The sequence below is a fragment of the Podarcis pityusensis genome, assembly GCF_964106645.2.
Source record: "Podarcis pityusensis genome assembly, chromosome: 10".
Taxonomy (NCBI): domain Eukaryota; kingdom Metazoa; phylum Chordata; class Lepidosauria; order Squamata; family Lacertidae; genus Podarcis; species Podarcis pityusensis.
Window position 1 is genome coordinate 21,865,762 of NC_138035.1, and position 9,123 is coordinate 21,874,884.

A 9,123-nucleotide genomic window follows, 5' to 3' on the forward strand; every position below is an offset into this window, starting at 1 on the left:
ATTGGGGCAGTTGCTGTTTTTCAATAGTGGCTTAGCAGGGATCAGTTCTGGCAGACCCTCCTAAGGCACTGGGGCCTTAGGATAAAAAGAAAAGAAGAGCCCGATTGGATCAGGCCAGAGGACCATCTAGTCCAGTGGCCAACCAGTAGCCCACAAGCAGCACCTGAGTGCAATAGCTCTTACCCCCCTGCAATAGCCTTATTCTCCATGAATTTGTCTGCTCTTTTAAAGCCATCCAAGTTGATGCCCATCTCTTGTCGCCGCTGTCCGACAGTGCCAACTCCTGATGCCAGTCCTGGTATTCATTTCCCATTTTGTCTCAAAGCTCATTTGACTTTCAAATGACTTTCAAGACAAAGATCGAGAGGGCAGCTGAGCATGTGGGAAGAGAATGGCGAGTAACTGTTAGCTCTCCCTTCATTTACAGGTATAATGATATGCTATCTTGCATCTGCAATTAACCTAAGCTTTAAACTCTTATCGGGCAGAGGGGGCAAGAGAGGCTCCTCATCTACGGTGAACTGAGTCTGCCATGAGCCAGGAAGTTGCTGCAAGGACAACTTTTGGACAGGCACAGAAAATGGTAACGTTGCATTTCTAACCATGTCTATTCAAAAGCAGTTTGGTTGTTTTTAGTTTAGACAAAAGGCAAGTAAGAGATGACATGATAAAAGCTTGTAAAATTTGCAGGGCATGGAGAAAATGAATAGAAAAGTTTTTTTAAAAAAAATAAAATTAAATCATTTTTAAAAAAATATTTTTATTAAAGATTTCTTTACAAAAATATGTGCGTTGTCTCTTTTTTCAAGTTGTGTTTTCTAAAGATCAGTTTCATTTGTTGTGAGTCATTAGTGTTACATACAGTGTTAGGAAGAAAATGGGGAAAGAGAGGGAGGGGGCATGGAGAGTGGGGTGGGGTCGGGTGGTTATGCTTCAGTTCTTCTACTTAGTGTATGTGTGGGGTTTCATGTCAGTGTCATTTGTGTGGGTTCTCTTACTTTTCGCTTGTTGTATTTCCTTGGTGGTGAGAGAGGTTGCGGGGGTGGCATAGTTTGTGGTTGGTTGTCTTTGGCTGGCTGTAGTGAGATTTGATTTTGTGTGTGAGCGGTGTGTGTGTATTTGAATCAGATTGCCAGATTGATTTGTATGCTGTCAGCGGATTCTTGTTGTTGTCTTCTTGATAGAAAAGCTTTTCTCCCTCTCATAATAGCTCAGTTGGTTAGAATGCAGCACTTGTAACACCAAGGTTGCAGGTTTGATCCCCATATGGGACAGCTGCATATTTATGCATCGCAAAAGGTTGAATGAGATGATCCTCAGGGTTCCTTCAAACACTACAATTCTATGATTCTGTGAGAATTCGGGGACATCCAAGCTGAATGTTGGAAGGTTCCAGACGGATAAAAGAAAGCACTTCTTCACACAATGCTTAGCTAAACTATGGAACTTGCTCCCACAGGAGGCAGCGATGGCCACCAACCAAGATGATATAAAAGAGGATTAGACAAAATCATGGGGGAGAAGGCTGTCAATAGCTACTAACCACAATGGCTATGTTCTGCCTCTATGGTCTGAGGCAGTGATGCTTCTGAGTACCAGTTACTGGAAAAACAGGAGGCGAGAATGCTATTGTGCTCAGGTCTTGCCTGAGGGTTTGCTAAAGCCATCTGGATGGGCACTGTGAGAAGATGCTGGACTAGATGGGCCATTGGCCTTACCCAGCAGGCTCTCTTTATGTTCTTACATTTTTATGTCCTATTAAATCCAATGGACCTTACTCCAAGGTACATGGGGTTAGGATGGCAGCCCCTAGAATCATATCCATGGAGCATAAAGAGCAATTGGGTGGACATGCTGAGTTTGCAGAGACTTTGAAAACGTTCTCCCTTTTTTATTTTAGCTGGACAAATGTTAAACTTTAGCAGCAGCAGCAGCCCTGTAAAAAGGAAAGCTATTGAACAGGGAGAACAGGAAGACGCTGGCTTATCTGAAGCTGGGTATGAAATGTTATTTCAGGGCAGTGCTAGCAAATTCCTATTATATTTCTCCCCCTCCCTGTCAGCTAATCCGTGGAGATAGAATGATGAAGCTGCTGCACTGAAGGGAGACATCTCCAATTAGAGGTGGAAACAAGAAAAGGGCAAAAGGGGAGAAAGGAAAACAGGAAGATTATTTTGGAAGCAAGGTACTGAACCGTAGCTTATTAAATAGACTGTCATTTTTATCTATCCCATTAACACATTCAGCTGGGGATGGATCCGTCGGCCGGAGAGTCTTCTGGATCTCTTTGCCAAAAGGGTTCTGGTGCTTGGTTTTTACTCGCAGCAACTCCTGGTTGCATCAGATCCTGCAGTTGTGAATTTTGCTTTCTCATGGTAACTGTCTGTCCTTGTCTTCGGGGTTCACCCAAACAAAGCCCTATTGGTGTCGAGCACTATGCGATTATTTGATTTCTTGCTTTGATTCACAGAATCACAGAATTGGTGGGAATCTGGTGGGACATGGAGGAGGAAATCCAGAGCATTCCCAGTTGATGTGAACTCAATCTTTGCTTGCAGAGCTCCAGCAAAGGTGAAGCCACCAGCTTTCTGGGTAACTGATTTGATGAGTCATACCTCTTTAGTCTTACTCAGTTTCCCATCATTTCCTTCCTCTGTTAGTGACTATCCTTCCAATAGCCCCTTGAGTTAATTTACGTAAAGGTAAAGGACCTTTGGATGATTAAGTCCAGTTAAAGGTGACTATGGGGTTGCGGTGCTCATGTCGCTTTCAGGCCAAGGGAGCTGGTGTTTGTCCACAGACAGCTTTCCGGGTCATGTGGCAAGCATGACTAAACAGCTTCTGGCGCAACGGGATACCATGACAGAAACCAGAGTGCACAGAAACACCATTCACCTTCCCGCCACAGTGGTACCTATTTATCTATTTGCACTGGCATGCTTTTGAACTGCTAGGTTGGCAGGGGCTGGGACAGAGCAACGGGAGCTTACCCTGTTGTGGGGATTCGAACTGCCAACCTTCTGATTGGCAAGCCCAAGAGGCTCAGTACACTTAAAATACTCTCCCCCCCCATTTAACAGTCACGGCTTCCCCCAAAGAATCTTGGGAACTGTAATTGGTTAAGAGCATTGGAAATTCTAGCTCTCTGAGGGGACCCCCTAACAACCCCCCCTCCCCCCTCAGCAGCTGCAAATATCTGGGATCAGGCAGAAGGATTTCCAGGTCAATAGGGTTTGTCATTAGCATGGGGATTGTGTGGAAGATCAACTGTGTGTCAGCAAGTCAGGAGGTTAAAGAGCTACAAAGACGGTGTACAAGCAAATCAATATTGTGGCTTAATCAAGTGGCACTACAGAAGCAGAATAGGTTAAAACTACACAAACATGGCTTAGTTTCCTGTTATTCCAATGAACAGTGTGCGCTTCATCCCCCCCCCCCCAAAGAGGCAGATGCAGTTTTGAACCCAACCATGCTTACTTTGCAGGAATCTGAATGGGAAAACAGTTTTTACATAATGTAAATCACTACTTTTCCACATCAGTTTGATATGTGATATTTTAGGAAAAGCCCTCATAAAATTTTGTCAGCTTTTTAGTGTACATTTCTCCTGAAACACACATTCTTGCAAGTAAATGTTCCGTAACATAATGCATATTTGTATGTTATTTTCATTAATATATACATTCATTCATATAATGCATACATGTCTCTAATACTGTATATGCATTTTTGCCAATTTTGTGGGGTGGGGTGACAACACTGCAAAATTTCCAGAAGTGCAACTTTCAAAAGCTAGTTGTGTTTTGGTTTGTGTATTGTTTCAGGAGGTGCAAACTGGGCAGTTTCGCATGAAAAGGCGGACTGAGCCAAATTTTTGTCCCTCTCTGGGAGGAGGGGTTGTCATTTCCTGAACTGCCAGCAGTAAACTGTTTACACCTATAGGCCTTCATGAATAATGAACAGTAGTGATTATGATTGCTCTCCTCTGTTTTGCTCACAGGTTACACTGTTTTCCGGAGCCGTGGCGAATGAGAGTGCGACATGTCATTACAATACATTAACAGGGGTGATTGTTGGCCCCAATTTGCTTTCAACAAAGAGTTGGCCTTTAGTTACTTCCAGCAGGCACTGGCAATTACTGAATTTTTAATACCCAAATTCCCAGATTTCACTTTAAATGCCATTTCAGGCCACGATAGTGCCGAAAACGGATTGCCATGCTGTAAATTCCTCGAGAGGAGAAATTACTGTAAGAAAATGGGGCATTGTGAATATATATACACAAATCAAAATACAGCGAAAGGTATAACCTGACTTTCAGGCAACTCTTGAAGGGTTTTTTTTAATAAAAAATTTGGATTAGTTAGCTAACCACTTTAATTACTATTTGCATAGTTTTTGTTTTAACTATTGTACATCAGGCAGATATTTTATGATATGGCAGCAGAGAAATACTTTTATAATTTTATCAATAAACAATAGCTTAGAGTAGACCCTAACTCATCTGGAAGTAGCTTTAGTTAGTATTTTCTGTTTTTCTCATCCTTGACTTACCTTGTTTGTCTTCCTCCCCTTACTCTTTTCCTTAAAATTAGATGTTAAAGCTCTTCCATTGGGTTTTTTAAAATAAATACGTTTTACTAATATATTCAGTATTGTAAAATTTATATTTACGCTATTTCCCCCCCTTTTGTATACCTGTGTCAGTGGTGTGCCTTTTTGTTTTGTTTTGTTGTCTTTTCCTTTTAAATGATGTATACCCACTGAATCAAAAATTAGCAATTAAATGACTATTTAAAAAAGAGAAAGATTAGACTTGAGAAACACCCACCCACAAATTGTTGGTCACAGGGAGAGCACTTCTGCACTTTACAACACAAATATTCACATAGCCTTTTAAAAAGAAAAAGGGAGAAGTTGCTCCCGTCTCCTGCATCAGTTGATTGCATCCAACTGAGTCCCTGGAATTGTGGAAGGACTTCCATTCATGCAATGAGATCTCCATTGCAATGCCCCTCCTCTGCAAATCCGCCCTAGAGGGTTGAGGGAGAGAAACCTCAGAGCCATTTTAGTTGCTTGGGCACACAGAGGGAGGGGAGAAGAAAGTCCATTGCATAAGTGGAGGTCCTTCCATAAGCAGAATGACTTTGTTGGATACAACCCAACTTCGTTCCCAGTGCCCTATTTACATATAAGCTAAACAAGCTATAGCTTAGGGCCCCACTCTCTTGGCCCCCCCCCCAAAAAAAAGTAAAGGGAAAAAAACTGGATGTACACTTCCAAAATATAAGATAAAGAACAAATAAAATAAAACCTACATACAGCAACAGTGTTTTGTGTTGTGTAGGCTCCTATGATGTAAGCAATGGGCTAGCCTGCTCCCTAAAATATCACTGGTATAGGGTGCCTACATTCTGCATGTGCAAATGGCTTTAGATACCTATTAGATCCATAAATTACCATATAGCATGTATTCAACCCAAAAAACAGCGACAATTTGTTGTGGACAAAGGACAGCTGGACATATAAAGGGCCCCATTACATTCAGTAGCTTAGGGCCTCATCAAACCTAAATCCGGCCCTGATCATTCCATAATTGTTGCTTTCCTTTCCTTAACAAGTACCATTCATGCACATCCCCTGTTGCTCCATAATGACAGCACCAATGTTGTCCTCTTTTTTTCAGAAATGTTCTTATTTCATTTCCACAACATAAATATAAACAGCATAATCAATAAAGTGCAGCCTTAGCACATGATGAGAAAATGCCCCCATTCCTTAAAAAGAATTTGTTCAAACTTTTAGTGATCTGAAACTTTTTTTTTTTAAAAAAAGACAATATAAGACAATATTTTTGTGTGTGTGTGCAGTCTTTTTTGCCTTGTGTCCCCATTTTGTGGACTGTTTAAATAATGCACAAGCATTCTGGGCCAAAAAACAAAACAAAGGTGGCATTCTACTCGGTGCTACCTTTGTCTCTGCCTCCCTTTCTCAAAAGGAAGACAAAAGCTCTCCTTTGTGTAACATGAACACACAGCAGGGGAAGGCTGAACAACAGAGGTTCAGAGAGCCTGCCTGCTTGGTTGTCCCGAAGGAATTGAGCAGATGTGAAGAGCAGGAGCCTTTGCTGCTTGGGGCGATAGATCCACTCTGCCTCTCATGCTGTTCCTCTCAAAATGGGCAAAGAGTGGCTTTGGAACAGAGCCTGAGATGAAGCAGCAGCAGCCTGCTGCCACGACTCTCAACCTGTTTGAGTGCATCTCTTCACAGATGGGGACACTTGTGCATTTTGTAACGACACCAAGGAGTACCAATCCCCCCAGCCGCTTCCTTTCTGTACAGTGGTACTTCTGGTTATGAACTTAATTCATTCCGAAGGTCCGTTCTTAACCTTTCTTAACCTGAAGTACCACTTTAGCTAATGGGGTCTCCCACTGCCGCGGCGGCGGCACGATTTCTGTTCTCATCCTGAGGTAAAGTTCTTAACCCGAGGTACTACTTCCGGGTTAGCGGAGTCTAACTGAGGTACCACTGTACTTGCAAAAATGGTATTCCATGCTGGTGCTACACTTTGGAAGTCTCTTGAGAAGACCCCATTCCATGGACCCCGCTCCTTCAGTGAGGCACCATTTGCACAACAGTTTGTTCCATTTCCCCTACCTTTCTTGTGCTTTATTTGAAAGTGGAAGCATGGAAGTGAAAATTCAAATATAATGGGAAAATTAATAGTTTGGGAACCATCGGGAAAACAAGAATGCACTGCTGTGTGAATGCAGCCGGAGTTTACCTGAATCTTCCCAGGAGCAGGAGGACAGCATAGAATTGGAGCAGTGGTTTGCAGAGGGGCATAGTTCAGAAGGCAGAAGCTGGGAAATACTGGATGGCGAACAGCTAGCAGAAGAAACAGCTAGCAGAAGAAACTGGAAGAGAGAGAGTTAACAGATTCAGTCTCTGGATAGCATCCACCCCCCTTCCCCAAAGTCACGGAGAACTCAGAAAGTGTCAGAACAGAAAGCACAGAGGCTACAAACTCAGATTACAAGACGTAGGAGTGACGTAGATTAATAGGGGTGGAGGGGGGTGTCCCTTAATTGGGAGCACCACTATTTCTTGGAGATGTGTTCTTTGTTCTCTCGCTGTGGTTATTAAAGATTTCAGTATTTTGGGTTTAAGCCACTAGAAATTATTGCACATCACAATATTGCACATTGCACATTACTTTCCTTCTGGCTGTGCAGTGCACATACCATACCTTTAAATCACATTTCAGCACCACCAGCAAAGAATCTTGAGAGCTGTAGTTTGTTAGGGGGTGCTAGACATTGTAGCTCTGAGAGACCTACAGTTCCCACAATTCTTTGACATGGGTGGATGTGCTTTAAATGGTGCGTGCACAGCCTTTGTTTACATGCCCGTAAGAATTATTTTGGTGTTTGATTCTCTCTTATTTAAGTGGAGAGAAATAAAAGCCCAAATCTCCAGGAGGAAGAAGCAAAGTAATTTATTTAAATCACACATTTGTACTTTCCTGTTCAAATGTAGCGTGTTATAGCATAAAATCCTTAGTGCTGTGCTTGAAGGAGTTCTACATTAAGTTTCTGTTGCTTTTGTGTGCATATGTTGCCGTTTTACAGCTGCACAGAGCACCAGGTGTATTTTCAAAGAAGATTAAGGTACTGCATCGGAATGATTCCATTTCTAATCAGCAAAATCCATTGTAGCTGGGGATTTCAATTTAAATATCATTGTGTTGTTTTAGAGGATGAGGAAAAGACTGGGGGTGGGGGGAGAAATGAAAAAGAGCAAGAATGCACAGCGTCACTAGGAATATAGGTGACTTCTAGATGGCCTGTGTGTTGAGCATTCATCATGATTTGTTTGCAAGGAGATTAGATGACTTTGCATCATAGCAAGTGTTATCTCACACATTTCCCCATCACTTTCCTTATCACAAAAAGTCTGATCCCTTGGAGAGGCAGGCCACTGCAATCGCACAAGCCTAAATATGTGGCATGCAGTTGAGTCCCGCCTGAAAACAGCAGCAGTCTGGAAGCACCTATAATGAGAAGGGTGACGTCTTGGAGAGACAACAACCCACAGCTCATTTCCCGATAAAGGCCTCATCTGTGCTATACATTTGAATCACTATTACACCACTTTAAACAGTCATGGCTTCCCCCAAAGAATCCTGGGAAATGTAGTTTAAGGTGCTAAGAGTTTTTAGGAGAACCCTATCCCCCTCATGGGACGTGGGTGGCGCTGTGGTTTAAACCACTGTGCCGCTTTGACTTGACGATCAGAAGGTTGGCGGTTCGAGGCCCCGCGACGGGGTGAGCTCCCATTGCTTGGTCCCTGCTCCTGCCAACCTAGCAGCTCAAAAGCACGTCAAAGTGCAAGTAGATAAAGAGGTACCACTCCGGCAGGATGGTAAACAGCATTTCTGTGCGCTGCTCTGGCTTCACTAGAAGCAGCTTAGTCATGCTGGCCACATGAATTGTAACTCTTTGAGGAGGATAAAAGGTAAAGGGTAAAGGGACCCCTGACAGTTAAGTCCAGTTGCAAACGACTCTGAGGTTGCGGTGCTCAACCTCAGAGTTGTTCACGACTGGACTTAACTGTCAGGGATCCCTTTACCCTTTACATTTTATCCCCCTCATAGAGTTACAATTCCTCAATTTCCCTGGGAAGAGGGATTGGTTGTTAAACCACCCTGAATACTAGCTCTGCAAGCAAAATAGGGGTATTTTACTATTGTTTTTTGTGGGGGAGAATGAACATGTTTAACAGATCCTGAAAACATTAAGACTAGCTGGTTTGAAGCCATTAATTCCATAGTCTGGGTAATCCAAATATGGCTAACACTTCACTGAGTTCAAAGGGACCCAGAATTTTCTTCCATTTCAGCCTTGGGACATTTACTTGCCATATCTGAAGTGCAATATAGTATTTAGATCTGTCCATTTCCATCTCTCCGTGTTTCTCATTTTTCTAGCCTTAAGTTCTTTTTTTTTTTAAAGTACTCATGAGAATTTCAGTGTTTTCGTGATAAATTTTTTACAAACCAATTTCCCCAATGTAATTTGTGTATGTTATTTTAACGATACATGCATTTTTATGCACACT

At 42.5% G+C, this 9,123-nt stretch overlaps 1 long non-coding RNA gene across 1 annotated transcript; it reads left to right on the forward strand.

Moving 5' to 3' along the window:
- Positions 1–430: 430 nt before the first annotated feature.
- On the forward strand, positions 431–4,606 carry LOC308486884. The gene is made up of 4 exons (XR_013991360.1): positions 431–583; positions 2,063–2,185; positions 2,471–2,592; positions 4,001–4,606. It is a non-coding gene; the product is annotated as an uncharacterized lncRNA (long non-coding RNA).
- Positions 4,607–9,123: the final 4,517 nt, after the last annotated feature.